General features: G+C 38.8%; 1 pseudogene; it reads left to right on the top strand.

The window, feature by feature from the left end:
- Nucleotides 1-3681: 3681 nt before the first annotated feature.
- Nucleotides 3682-15553, top strand: part of LOC110587453 — a 14095-nt pseudogene continuing 2223 nt past the window's right edge.

Here is a 15553-nt window from a genome sequence, read left to right as displayed (position 1 = left end):
CCAAGCACATTTTCTGAGCCAGCCCTCATCTGCCTCTGTACTCACTGTCCACACTACCAGTCTTTGGCTATATCCCTCACTCAGTTGCTAAACCTCTTTAGACCACCAGATCTCCTCCTAGGTTAACTTCTGCACCTGCTCAGGGGTGAATAAAACTGGTTTGGCTGTATTTGTTTTTTGTTTTTTGTTTTTCATTTTTCTTCAAGGGAGAAGAAAGGTCTTCTTAGCTTTGTCAGCCCTGTGCCTTGATGATGGGTAAAGTAATATAGTATATAAAAAAGGATAGAGACTCAAGCTCTCAAAGATATGGAGTCACTATGATTATAGGATTTATTAAATGAAGTTTATTGATGGAAATCACAAGTGCCAAATGTGTGACCTTTCAAATATTACTTAGTCATGCAATACATGTTTATTGTATGTGCACTATGTACTCGTATCAACCTAAAAGCTGGGACTACACAGAATAATAATAAGGCAGACATAATCTCTGCCCTCTTGGAATTCAATTAGAAGGGAAGCCAAAGAACAGACAAGTAATTTGGGGAAAGAACCAGGGGTGCCACAAGAGCACATGAAATGGCCCTAACTCTTGGGGGAAAGGGGAATATGCAACAATGTTCTCTCCCATTTTTTTCATTAATTAATTACTAAATACTTTTACACTCCATATAATGTGCCCAGAGTTTCACTAGGCATTGAGATTCTTGGATTTGAAACTCAGAAGTCTTACCTTTCAACACCACCAACAACAAAATGGTGATCCTAATTACAATATAAGTGTCAATAAGGCTTTAATTCATACATTTGCTAATGGTTATCCCTGCTGTTCAAAAACAAATACAAATGTGATTTTCTCTGCTCAGTTGCCCTCTGTTCCACCTTTCCACTGAGATTTCTCAGCAGCATCTACTTGTGACACTCACTCAATAAAAAAAGAGCTGACAGCAGTGAGAAGTTGGACTAATCTTTTAATCTTGTCTTAGCCAGGCACAGTAGCCCTCCCAGTTCAGACTCAACCAGTGCCCAGACAAGAGTAAGCAGCAGATCAAAATGCAGCAATCCCAAAGGTAAAGTAACCACCACTGTGCTCCCCCCTTCTGCTTTCTGAGATGGTAGTCTGCTTCCTCAGCATAGAGTCAAGGTTATTTTCCCATAGGAAGACCAAGACAACTCCTTTTTTGGTGCTCGCACTATTCACAGCTACCGCTGACATCCCATGGTATCTGCTCCAGAGGTCAGGCTGCAACTTTTGATTCACACCATTTGATTAAAAAAATCAGAGATGTGTTGCCCTTGGAAATAGGCTGCAGTAAAAATAGATCAAAATATCCAGTGTCTCCAGGAAAGCTCAGGTTATTGTCTCTTTATCCAATTTTTTTAAATTTGTAAAGGCAGGAAGAGCTCTAGGTCTCTGAAGAAATTGTACAGCTAAGAGTAGATTTAATAATATAAACTTTTCTCCTGCACAATAAGAGTGACTCTTATTGTCACAAAACACAAGACAAAAATCTGAACTCATGAAGCATTTAGGGTTGTGACATCCTGGGGAAAAGCAAGAAGTTAGAACTCATATTTATCTTTCCATAATTAGAATTTGCTCTAGCTGTCACAAGGAACATCGCAGGGCTCTGAGACACCGAGAGCATTCAAATTTGGAGTAATGCTGAAAATGAAGGCATATTCCACTTTCAAGCAGATCAGTTTAGAGAAATATCCCAAAAGAAGACATGTCATTCAGAGTGTTGTTTAAACTCAATGGTTTCTCTGGAGTTACTTCTACCTCCCAGGCATACCCATCTACGTGAAAGAGACACTGGTCGCACATTAAATATCTCCAAAGACCTTTTTGGAAAGAGAGATTAATGTGAGTGGTCATTAAAAGCTGTGTCAGAGCCTCGTAAACACAGGCACCATGCAGAGTTTACAGAGCAATCCATCAATCAGCAACAATCCTTGAGGGCCTGTTCCAAAGGCAGTGGGAGCCACAGAAGGTCCTTGACCAGATGACTGGCATATGGAAAAGGCTGTCTTATGGAGATGGTGGGTTGACAGTAAGGGCAGCTGGAGGGGAAAGCTGATTAGAAGACAGTGAAATGGGTAAGAGCTATCTGAGAGCCTAACCTAGGCAGGGGACAGTGGATATGAAATGTTTGACTACAAGAAGCCTTGGAGGTGCTAAACATCAGGGCCTGAAACAGGCAGAGGTAGGTCTGGAATCCAGATAACTATGTCCTGGAAATGAGGAAGGCAGGTAAGTATCAGATAGAGAAAGGTGAGAACCTAGAGCAGCCTCAGCGGGACAATGATGCTGAGGTTTACATAATGTCAGAGCAATGTGAAGAGCAAAGAGTCTTTAGGAGTCTTTCAGAACAAATTACAGCTGGGTGGCACAGAGACCACATCTTTACTGTCCCCCACTCCCTCATTCCATACCCGTCCCCCCACTGAATTGTTCTCCCCTTAGTAACCACAGGTCTCAAAGCAGCTTCTGTAAGCCTTATTCTAATTTTTGGCTTCAGGCTCCTGCACTGAATGTAAGGCAGGGCAGAGGAAGTCTGCTGTGCACAGAGCCATCCCTATCTACATTTCCCAGGCACTCCCAAGGGAGGAAAAGCACGAAGTGTTTTGGAAACATAAATATGTTAAGGGAAAAGTTGTCTATCAAGGCCATGAGAAGTATTGCAGATCCATGAAGGCACAATTAGCAGCTGCAGAGATTACTGCCCCAGCAATGTAGCATAGAGAGACACGTGCAAAGACAAAGGAACATGGGAAGAAAATAAATTAGGGAGGCGAAGAGGAAACTTTACCCTTTCATAGAGAAGCTCTTTTCCTATAGAGTTGGACAGAGCTGATCAAAAAGATGCTTAATTTTGTGTTGCTGCTTGTTGGTTGGCAAGCTCCCTGGGAACCTCCCAGGGGTAATCTGAAAGCTGTCCCCATAAGCAGAGGGCAGGGAGAGACCAAAGAAAGAGGCAGGTCACTCCAGGGGACTGGTAGGTGGCAGGGAACTTACATAGAAGGCTTATCTTGCACAGCCACACAATTAGTATCTCCACATCTGCCCACATCTTAAAAGTTTATACTCTACAGAGGCCTTAACTGAATTCAGTTGTGTATACCACCCAGATGTTCTCAATATCACATCACTATCTCAAGGCTATGTCCTTAAAGTAGCCTCTGGGAGAGAAGAAGGCAAGTAGAAACCATATTCCAAGGACAGGGGAGGGGTAAGGAGCCTCTAATTGCCCAGGTCCAGCTCACGGTTCAACTGGTAGTCATATCTTCTTGATGACCTCCCCCAACACTGCTAGGATCCATTTTATCCTCTGCAATGTGTCACATTATCGTTCCATTATGCTTATTTTATTATCAAGTCATTGTTTTTGTTTAATGTAACAAATGTTTATTGAATGCTCTGTGTTACATAGTACTCTGCTAGATGCTTAATGGGGTCAGGTGAGGGCAGAAGGTGGATAAAGCAAAGTGGAAGAATGGTAGATGGGAGGAGCCACAGTGCTACGGAGGGAAGCTTGGTTCAAGGTTCTAGGTTGAGTCCTTGATGTCAATTCTTAAAATCCATCATAGCAGTCAAATGGATGAGAGAGAAACAAGCAATGGTTAGAGGGCAGAAAAACAAGCTGGATGAAAAAGTATGTAAAGGTCCCACTAGAAAAAATGCAGAATCAAATAGATGGACAAGTTCTGAAAATTCTCAGAGATCAGTGGAAATGTTCTCAGATCATGCAGAACAGATTGCAAGTAACAAGACACTCTCGTGGTGGAAAGGGGAATAGACTGATATGGACAACATCCCCAATTTCTCTCATCAGCTCACATATGACCTTAGCAAAGCTTACTGGGCCTCAGTCTTCCCAAATGTCCAAGAAGGAAGGTAAGCTGCATATTTCCTGCCAGGCCAGCAGAGCACTGCCTTTTATTACTCTGTAATGCAACAGGGCTCCGCTCTTCCTGACAACATTCTTAGTGACATTCCTTCTCTACTCCCCAAGGATACTTTTCATTTCATCGTTGCCATAAAACTTTTTCCTGATAAGTGAAAAGATCATATGATTCTCTATCTAGTCCAGGTCCTACCTGAGATCACTCATAAGCAAAATCATAAATTAAATCCACCCTAAACCTCCCCTCCATTGTCCTTCAAAAAGAGAATCACTGCTATCTAGGGTGAGTATGCATCCATAGCTTCATAAATGCAAACTTTTTTGGCTGTCTGTGGGGAAAGAGGAAGTAGAGGAAACAAGGCAAGGGCTGACTCCTTAGGTGGAAGCCAGAGCATGTTAAATCAGATATGACCTACCTTTGCAATATGTCATTTCTGAATTTATTTGCACATATTAGGAGAGAGCAGATTTTCCTGTTATTTCATCATGAACATGATCACAGAAACCTTAGAATGAAACAAATATTCAAAGGGCTCTCTGACTCTCTAAAACCCATTTGTTAGGCCTCAATCTTTTCTCTGGGCTACCCTAGACATACTTCTACTGTTAATTGTATCAGTCTAATGAAGTTACCTCTCTGTGCAAGTATTTCAAGAAGGACAGAGACCACATGTAAATCACCTCTGTATTGCCGGTGCCTAGCACAGTAGATGGCACTGGGTAGGTGCCCAATAAATACTTCTGTAGGCACCCGATGAAAACGCAAATGAATAAACATGGCAAGTGGGTAATGTCCTAGTTTAATAGGTCACCAAAGGCTATTTACAGATTCAAAGACATGCGCTATTGAATTGCTTTCTGCCAAAGAACTCATCTGTGTGCTTCACAATTATTCCTAAATAGTGTATGTGTAATAGTAAGAGCCATGATTTGAGCTTCTCAGCGTGCCAGATCATGAGCTGTTAGCTCATTTAATTCACACAACAACCCTGTAGACACTATCATTATCTTCATTTTATAGAGATAACAGACACTAAGGGAACAAATACAACTTGCTCAAGGTTATTTCATGAACCTGATTTTGAAAATCCAGAGCTAACTCCAAATTTTGTGCTCTAAACCACAATGAAATATACCTCTCTAGAGGCAACTTAACAGACTAGGTCAGTGTCCCAGAATGTTACCTCACAGAGGATTTTATGTTGATGAATCAGAATAGCAGTCAAAAGGTCACCAAACCAGCATATAATCCAAAGTCTCGCACTGACTTGCTAGGTGACCAGGATAAAATGCTTACTTTTTGGATTTTAGGCTCCTTGTTTGCAAATAATGGGTATCAAACTCTGAAATCTCTTTCTAGAATATATTATGACTCTAATAGGCCATGTGTTTTAACGCATTTTTTCCCTCTATCAGCTCTTTCTCATTGGCTACATCTCCTGTCACCATTCCTTGCAAATGCAGATGTACTTTTCAGTTTCAAAAAAGAAGACAACAGTGAAAACTTTAGGCTAAGTGGAGTATGAAAATGAACAGGAAAGGATTGTTAACTGAGTTTGACGTTGGAGGTGACATTGCTAATTTCTACCATATCTTCTGTCTTTATGAAATGTACAGAATGACAGAATATCTGTCAAGGAGTGGCAGAATTCCCTGTCTTATCACAGATCTGTGCAAATTTAAAAGCTATGCAGAAGGTCAGTGAAAAAGAGGAAAAAGGAAGGGTAATGTATGCCAAGTAATAATTGGAGCCAAAAAAGAAGGGTTAGCGGGTTTCTATGATGCAAATGGAAGAAATCAGAACTATAAATAAACATTCATTTAGAAAACAAGATGTAACCACTCCCTTTGGTTTACAAGAATTTCAAAAATAATAGTAAATGAGCGAATAGCACTAGCATTTACTTATGCAATTCAACTGACTGGCTACCATGATCAGTCTTTTCCTATGTGCAAAGTACTGTGCTGGGCAATGTTAGAAGATACTAGGTAAAGTATCAGCTACAACCTCTCCTCCGGGAGCTATTTCACAGCACAACAAGATCAAAACATGAAATAAACAAAAAAATTCATAACATATATGATGCAATATTCCTAGACCCAGCACCAGACTTGACAAAAAGTAAATATTCAAAGAAAGGTTGAATGGAATTGAAGTGAAATGGAAGTCTGTGTGGTACCAATCCCGGTGAAGATCAGAGATGAGCTGGTCTAGACAGGTTTCACAGAGAAGATGAAGTCACCCTGTGCTTTCAAGGATGGACAAGATTACAGATCAACTGATCTTTAATATATTTAGATAAGTATCTCCTGGGATTTGTGGCATCTTTAAAACCATGGTCAATAAAACTTAGAAATTTGCACCTCTCACTTGACATTCAAATTGTATCTAACTTGGGACAGTTCAAGTGCAAAGTACTGTGTGCATGACTGGTCTATGAGAGCTTGGTAGCAAGATGCAGAGGCAGATTTCCAAGTCACTTTTGGTTAGAAAGTTTTAATACAGATTCTTTGTGGATGCTCAGTAAATAGTTGCTCCTGAAGGAATGAATGATTCCTTTCAAAATACAGTACCTCAGAGAGTTGCATACCAGCTGAAATACAAGAGTGGAGTCAGTGTATCTCCTTGGGTTGGCCCGTCCCACCTGTAACCTTCTCACTGCTGACTGCTGAATCCTCCAGACCTAACTGCAGCACAAGTCCAGCCAGAACTGCATGTACAGCAGTGAATCCCACAATAGAGCCCCTTTTAAGAATTATACAGATCAACCCTTCAATGGCAAATCTGATTTCTCGTAATTTTCAGCTAGGAGAAATTGTTAAGCTCCTCAAATTAACTAGGAAGAGAGCTTCAAATTATTCCCTTTATTCTATCTGTATCAGTTACTGTATTTCTGAAATGGGAATAACAGAGCTGTTGGAGGGAACAATTATTAAAAGTGATTATGAAGAACTTTGCAATATAAAGTGCTTGTTAAAATTGAGAAGTACTCAATGTACCCTTCTCAATTCCCCCCAGACTATGAAAACCCCATTCGTAGAAATATCATAAGCTTGCCTAGACAGCAAGTATTTTGAAGCTTATGCTTCATCATTTAAATCTGTCATCTTCCAAAGTAGCTCATTATTTTAGAAATATGAGCATTTTAAAGATGCTGCTGCAGTTCTCAAAGTTTTCATTGCTTTTATTCAAAATAAGCCACCTTGAAATTGGTCTCCAAATCTATGTCTTTGCACATAGGTCTTAAATAGTAGTTATGTGTGTGCACATGTGTGTTTGTTTTAAATGTGATGTCTACGTTATATCTCTTTTAATTATCCCTGTTAGAATGGTCTTTCCCCTTTAGAATTCCCATTCAGTTGAACAATAAGTGGGAGAATTCATTTTCTCATGTACACCTCATTGAAATGAGCTTTAGTGAGAAGTTAACTTAGCTAATTTGTTTGCTTTGCATAATTATTATAATCACCCTCTAAGTACTACCAGTGAGTAAGCACTAATATCCTAAAAGAACATCACGGCACTTTTTATAAATCCTTCCTTTTAATCCAAGGAATGTATTTTTGTTTCCTTCTCTATTACAGAGAGACAAAGGGGTTGAGAGAAAGTGAAGTCCAGTTAAAACCCAGAGTATAAGTAAAGTCAGACTTCCCTGGGAGAGGGTGGTAGTGAGTAGAAGGGTAGAGATGACAACATAAAGAAAACAGACTGTGGTAGAGGAGGCAGTTCAATGTAATGCATAATTGTTTGGGCTCTGGAATCAGACTGCCTGGGTGTTTGGCACTAAAACTTACGGCATAGGCTTGGGAACATTATTTAATTTCCCTGGTTCCCAGTTTCTTCCTCGGTAATGGAGGTAATATTAGTTCATACTTCAAATTTATGCTGTTAGGATCAAATGTGATAATAGGTATAGAGTACTTATAAAAGTGCTTGACTTCTAAGAAGTGCTCTAGAATGGCTAACAAGTATGAATGGCATATATTTGGAAGGACTCCCAAGAGCAGGCACCTGGACCCCTTCTCAGGAGGGAGCTACAGGAAGAGCATCAAGCCATGCCCACCCACCTGTGCCAAACTCATCTCCCACTTCTGCCCTCATGGAAGGCAGTAGGAGATGGAGAAGCATTGCCTGGGAATCAGAACTTGGCTTGCTTTCTAGCTCTGCTACACGCTATGTTCTTACTATGTTCCAGACACCATGCTAGTTGCCTTACACTGAGACTTAATTTCATAAATGTAAAAAGAGAAAATAGTAACTCTTGCCACAGGTTTGTTGTAGGACTTAATGGTGAGAATGCATGTGAAAGCATTTTGCATACTGACAAAAACCAACAGCTACAGATTGGATGGCATTAATGTTAAATACAACGGGCTGTGTTTATTTTACTACATGGTCTAGTTTCACGTAATCCACATCTACATTTGACAACCAAGTAAAAGTTTTTATGGCCATTTTCCTAAGAGTATTCACTATAAGCTATTTCCCCCAAGGGCAGAGTGTGACACTAGGTGTGTGGAACCTTGCCCCCAAAGCCCCTGCCTGCTGCTTTCCCTGCAGAGGTCTGATGTGAGGAAGAGAAACGTCAAGAGAACCTGTCCTTGCTTGTACCAGCTAGATGGAAGCTGTCAGAATGACTCCCATACTGCTGTGGGGGGTGAACATGTAATTAAAAAAGAGCAAATGTGTGGGGATTTCAGAATATTCATACATGGTGGTGCTCTTGTTTGCTATTCACTGATCACCTTATTCATTGTCCTCTCTGGAGTGGCTGTGCCTGGCTGTCCCAAAGATGTATGTTCCAATATTATGGATAAGGAAAGGGCTAAGGCACCATTTTATTCAATCAGTATTTATAACATAACTTTGATGTGCAAAATGCTATGCAAAGATATCAGGGATATACCTGTGAGCAAAACCAAAACATGCCTTGCCTTTTATTCATTTATTCATTTACCAAAGATGTCTTGATTGTCAGCTATGTGCTGGACAATGTTCTAGGAACTAGAGCAATAACAGTGAAGAGATGCAGCCCCTCCTCCCTTGCTTCTTAGAGATCACATTTCAGTGGAAGAAAGTGATTGTAGACTGATTGTGTAATTTAAAGTTTCATTACAATTATGATACATACCATGAAAGAACAGTACAGAGTACTACAAGAGCATTTTACAGGATACCTGACCTGGACTGAAAAATCAGGGACAGCTGCTTGGAGAAGATGAAATTTCATCTGGGATCTGAAGTTGTGCAAAGAAGGGTAGGGGAGGAAAACTCCAGGAAACTAAAAATATGTGTAAAGTCCCTGATGCAGAAACATCATGGAGCATCAAAGAAATATAAGAAGGCCAGTGTGGCTGGAGTGTGGAGAATGAGTTGTGGAACGACGTGTGAAGCTGAAAGGATAGAGTGGTGCTTAATCTTTGGGCCACATAAGATACATTAGGAATTTTGAAATTTATGCGATGGAAATGAGAAATATCTAAGGGTTTTATAAGGAAAATTACATAATAAAATCTGTGTTTTAAAACAGCAATACATATATACTATGGGAAATTGATGGGTAGGGGCAATACTAGATGTGGGAGAATTATTACAAGAGACCCAGCCAGAAACATTGTTGAATAAGACCTAAGAGTGGCTGTGAATATGAGGGCATCGGGAGAGGTGAGGACATTTGAGAGTTGTTTAAGTGCTAGAATTTTCTGAGTTACTTTATGAATGATTGGTATTAAAAAGACAATGATGTCAAGGACGACAACACACCTGGTTTGCATAGCTGGGTGCATGGTGATATACCATTCACTGAAATAAGGAACTGTGAAGGAGATCCAGCAATAAGGAATGATGAGTTTACTGCCTTCCATAGAATTTTAGTTATTTGTGGACTTTATCTGGGAGAAGTCCAACAGGTGGGCTGGAGCTTAGAGGTAAAGACAAAGCAGCAGATGGAGATGCAGGGGTACTATCTGTCGAATTGTGCCCCCTCAAAAAACATGTTGAAGTCCTGACCCCCAGTACCTCAGAGTGTGACCATATTTGGAAATAGGGTCATGGCAGATGTAATTAGTTCAGGTGAGGTTACGCTAGAGTAGGGTGGCCTCCTAGTCCAATATATATGGCTGTGTCCTTATAAGAAGAGGAGAAGACGGTGACATAGACACATGAGGGGAGAGCACCACGTGGTGGTGGAGCAGAGATTAAAGTACAGCAGCTGCAAGCCAAAGGAAGCTTGAAGCCTCCAAAGCTGAAAGAGGAAAAGAAGGTTCCTCTGCTAGAGGCTAGAAGAGAGTACAGCATGAGAGATATCTTAATTTTAGACTTCTAGAACTTTCAGACTTCCCAAACTTTGAGAGAATACATTCCTATAGTTTTAAGCTACCTTCTTTGTGGCACTTTATGAAAGCAACCCTAAGAAACTAAGACAAGGAGTTATTGGCAACTGATGGTCACTGAAGCCAAAGTTGTGGCAAGATCACCCACAAAGACAACATGGAGTAGAGAGGGAGGGTCCATGTCTAGGAAACCACTCTTTAGGTAGAAGAGAGTGAGATGACCAAGGGGACAAAGAAGAAGCCAGAGACTCCCAAAAGATGTTTGTGGTGTTTGACATATGTAGTGACAAAGAGTTAAACTTAGAGGATCAGCCAACTGGTCCCAAACCTCTGAGCACCACAGGTAACAGGCAGATGAAGATGAAAGGCCAAGCCCACCTACCCATAAACCTGCCTGAGGTCCACCTCCTGACCTTAAGCCAGAGAGGACAAGCCTTCTTACTTTGACCTTAAAAAGATCTTGCTTTTAGCAGAGAATTAAAATACAAAGTATACATGTCAAAGTTTAATATCCAAAGTTAATTTGAGGATTAAAATTCTCATCTCATTAGTAACACAAAAATATGAATTATTTTCAGTCATAATATTGAGATTTCCAGCAAGTAAGTAGAGGTTATCAAACCTGTCTCAAAGTAGAGTTTCCTGCAATGTTTCTTTAAGATATCAATTCCTGGAGCCTAATTCCAGAGAATTCTGATTCATTTTGTGTCAAGTGGGACCAAAGAATCAGTATTCTTAAAGCCTCCCGAGAGTACTGTCCTTCTAGCTAAGGCTGACATCCACTGGAGAAGAGCCAGGGGACCTCCTCTGTCCTGTATCAGTGAGTTATCTATCTAATCTGTACACTAACAATGTGCTCTTACCCCGTCCCCTTTTTCTTACAGTGAAACTAAGCTGTATGTATATATGCCTGCACATTTGTATGCCTGTTTGTTTAGGTGGTTATATCTGTGTATAGGTGTGTGTATTGTACAGATTCACTGATTTGTTGATTCATCCAGCAAACATTTATTATCTATAAGGTTCCCAGTATTAGGAAAAGTGTTAAAAATAAGATTTAGGCCTCCATCTCATGAAACTGAGTCTGGGGTAGAAATGGGATGAAAACTGGCTGTAAGTGATGATTTATTGCTTTAATAATATTAGGATGAGACTAATTCTGATAGGCTGGAAGCTATGTGTAAAAGCCAATCAGTAGCATGTTGTGGGCAGACTGCCAGGCAGGGTCCCAGAGGAGGCTGTGCTGCCTGGACCTCTCCCTCTCTCTTCTCTTAACTGCTTACCTCTAGCAAATCCAACTCCACCCAGCACTCCATGTGCTCCAGCTATGTTGCACATGTTGGCAATGCAGAACACATAATTAAACACAGGCTTGCAAACCAAACAGATGCAGGTTTAAGCTTCAGCTCTGCCACTTCCAGGTCGGGGCTGCAGCAAATCTTTGCCCCTCTGAAACTTCTTTGCCTCTTTGCATAAGTGGAATGACCATGTTGATGGGGAAAGTAACTGAGTTAGTACTTATTCTTTGGGTTACAATAATTACTATTTCAAACTAAACTAAAACCCATAAAGGACACTACCTGTATTTAATATTCTTCTGTATATCCATAAAACATAGTAGTAAACTCGGTAGTTTAATAAATGCTTGTTGATGTATTACCATGTTTACAAAAATCTGTAACAAGTTATTGGAATGTTCATTAATATGATAATATGTGCTTATCATGTATAAATCCTTGTAGGGAAGGGATCCCAGGGAAAGACCAATGGAGAACTCCCAATTTTTCACCCTTTCAACCAGAGAAATTCCTCCTTTACCCATCACCTTATGTAAGAGGTAATGATTATATTTTGTTTCAAAAATGATGTTCCTAAGATACAAGTTGGGGATGAGAGGAAAGGTGGCATCTGGATTACATAATTATTGCAATTTTTTCGTGTAGTTTTGGGTCATGCCACAATCACATGGAGCTTAGCTCCCAGCTATTGGGCAGGTCAACTGGGGTATCTCAACTTAGTCCCACACTTAATGGGTGCCATGAAATCCTGAACACTTTTTTTTTTATTTTATTATGTTATGTTAGTCACCATACATTACATCATTAGTTTTTGATATGAACACTTTCTAACCATGATATGCCCCCTAGACAACCGCCCTTGGATACATACTTCCCTTACTTCCTGCATGTGAAGGGGCTGTTCCACTGAGCTCTGGAAGCTAGTGACTATAAAGCAAAGGTGCTGAGAGGCCAGTGCCCCCACAGTAGGGCCTGTGGAAGATGGGCCCAAGAAAGAGAGGAAAAGAGACAGGTGTATCATTCAGCCAGTGATCACACTGCTCACCCCTCAACAATCTAGATGATAAAGGGGCTGCAAAAGGGCCCACTTTGATCCTTCTCCATGAAGAATTTCACTGTCTCTATATGGTTTGCTTCTCCCTGGAGGGCCATGGTTATTTTTATAAATTTCAACTCCCTACTCACCTTTCCTCAGTGCCTACCCGCAGGAGCTGGTAAGAAGGAGATCACTTTAGTATGTCTTTTTAGTTTTAATTTGTTCACAAAAATCATGCAGGACACACTGGCATTGATGAGATTTTCTCCCAGAGCTACTATTGATCAGCTTATTTGGCACAAAATGTGTGCATTATTAAAAGGGCTACAAGAGAAATAACTGCATCCAGGAGGGATTGTACGTACTTTCAATTTAGCCATGACCTGATGCAGAAATTGGCCTATTTTATCATTGTAATAGCCAACAAGCTTGGCTTCTTAACTGATTTCAAATCTGGACATATGGTTATACATTTTTAAAAGTTTTACTCTCACAAGTTGGAAAAAAAAACTCAGGATATGCTAAAAAAAAAAAAAAAGTATGTAACCCTTGAAATTATTCATGGGAGCAACCCATTGTTTCTGTGATGCTGGCAGGGAGAATGAAGTGGTAATGTATAGGAAAGGCTATTCTCTGCAGAAACTCCATGATGGATCCCCTTCCATTATCAAGCATAATGCTCAAGCTTGGGCACTAAAATGTTTTAATTCCTATTCATGGAATAAAAAGTGCTGGATTAGCTTTTACTCTTATGTGTAATTGCATTTGCTGCCATCTGGACTGAAGTCAGAGCAAGAACATTATGAAATGGAGGACAGATTTGACCCAAAGACTATAGTTATGAACCATTTACAATATGGTGAACACATCATTTTAAAATGGCTATTTCTGTGAAAACCCACTGGCCTCTAGATAAAGAACTTCAAATTTAGTTCTAAATCTCACTCATAACCTGGAGTAAAACATTAACAGCAGAAATAGACACTTCTGAAGACAATGAATATGTATCTAAAATTAAAAGCTAGATATATGCTTAACAGAAACCCTAAAAGTCACCATTAATGTCAGAAAGAATACCAGAATGTCCACTATTTCCACACTTATCTTTAAACAAGGACATGCCAATGCAATTAGGAAAAAGAAAAAAACAGCAATAAAGGTGTACAATTGAAATCAAGAAATGTTTCCATTATTTGGGGGATGACATATGGTTGTTATTTTACAAAACTCAAGACAGTCCAGATAAAACCCATTAAAAAAAATTTTTTAACAAATTTATGTAATTAACATTAAAATTAAGTTTTCTTATATATAAACTATAACCATGAGAAAATATAATGGAAGAAAAGATTCAATTCAGAATGCCACTCCCAAAAATAAAATAGCTTAAAATTAACTTGAGAAATGCATAGGATCCATACGAAGCAAAACGTAAAACTACTGAGAAACATGAACTAAGATTTAATTGCATGACATGTTCTAACATAAGAAAACTCAATATTGAAAAAAAAAAAAGTAAAGTTCCCCCAAAACTAATATACAACTTTCAGACAAAATTAAAATACTAATGAGATTTTTTATTAGTAACACGAAATGATGCCAAAAGATTTTCAAGAAGAATCAATATAAAATATTATCCCAGAAAATACTGAGAAAGTATAGTATGAAAGGACTCAAGCCTAAACACATATTAAAAATACTATGATACTGTTATGATTAAAACAGTTTGGTACTGTTTTCCATATTGGAGTTAATACATGAAAAATTATATTAGGGCAATTGGCTAATGCTTTGAAGGGAAAAAAAAGCTCTTACCCCATATAATTCGTTATATCAATAAAATAAACAAATACATTCCTAGAAGAAAGCACATACATAATTATTGTAGCCCTAGAGTCATAAAAATATTTCTAAGCAGGATAAAAACACTTAGAAGCCATGGAAGAAAATATTGACAAATATTGGTACTTAAAAATGTATAACTTCTCTCTAGCAAAAAAAAAAAAAAAAAAGCCAAAAATGACCTGAACAAATTCACATACACCACAGGGAAGAGAAATTCTTTAACCTATAGTTTCATAACAGTTGATGAAGAAAGTAAGCAAAAAAACAAAACAAAACAAAAGGTAAAGTATATACATATTCATAGAAAGAGAAATAGAAATGGCCAAAAAAGACAAGAAAGAATATATTCAAATCCACTCATAATTAAAGCAATGCATATCAAAACAAGATACCATTTGCAGGATACAAAATCAATATATAGAAACCCAGTGCATTTCTATATACCAATAATAAAGCAGCAGAAAGAGAAATTTTTTTAAAAATCACATTTACAATTGGACCAAAAGGAATCAAATATTTAGGAATAAACTTAACCAAGAAGGTGAAAGACCTCTACCCTGAAAACTTAAAACATTGATGAAAGAAAGTGAAGATGACACAAACAAATGAAAAGATATTCTATGCTCATGGCTTAGGAGAACAAATACTGTTAAAATGCCCATATCACTCCAAGCAATCTACAGGTTTAATGCATTCCCTATCAAAACACCAACAGCATTTTTCGCAGAATTACAACAAACAATCCTAAAATTTGTATGGAACCATAAAAGACCCCAAATAGGCAAAGCAATCTTCAAAAAGAAAAACAGACCTGGAGGTATCACAAAACAAGATTTCAAGATATACTACAAAGCCATAGTAATCAAAAGAGTAAGGTACTGGCACAAAAACAGATACATAGATCATTGGAACAAAATAGAGAGCCCAGAAATAAATCCACAATTATATGATCAACCAATCTTTGACAAAGCATGAAAGAATATCCAATGGGAAAAATAAATAGCATTGGGAAAACTGGACAGCTACATGCAAAAAAGGAAAGAAAGAAAAGAAAAGAAAGGAAAAGAAAAGAAAAGAAAAGAAAAAAAGAAAGAAAGAAAGAAAGAAAAGAAAGAAAGAAAGAAAGAAAGAAA

Source organism: Neomonachus schauinslandi, chromosome 10, assembly GCF_002201575.2.
Source record: "Neomonachus schauinslandi chromosome 10, ASM220157v2, whole genome shotgun sequence".
NCBI lineage: Eukaryota > Metazoa > Chordata > Mammalia > Carnivora > Phocidae > Neomonachus > Neomonachus schauinslandi.
This window is presented reverse-complemented; position numbering and strand designations above follow the sequence as displayed.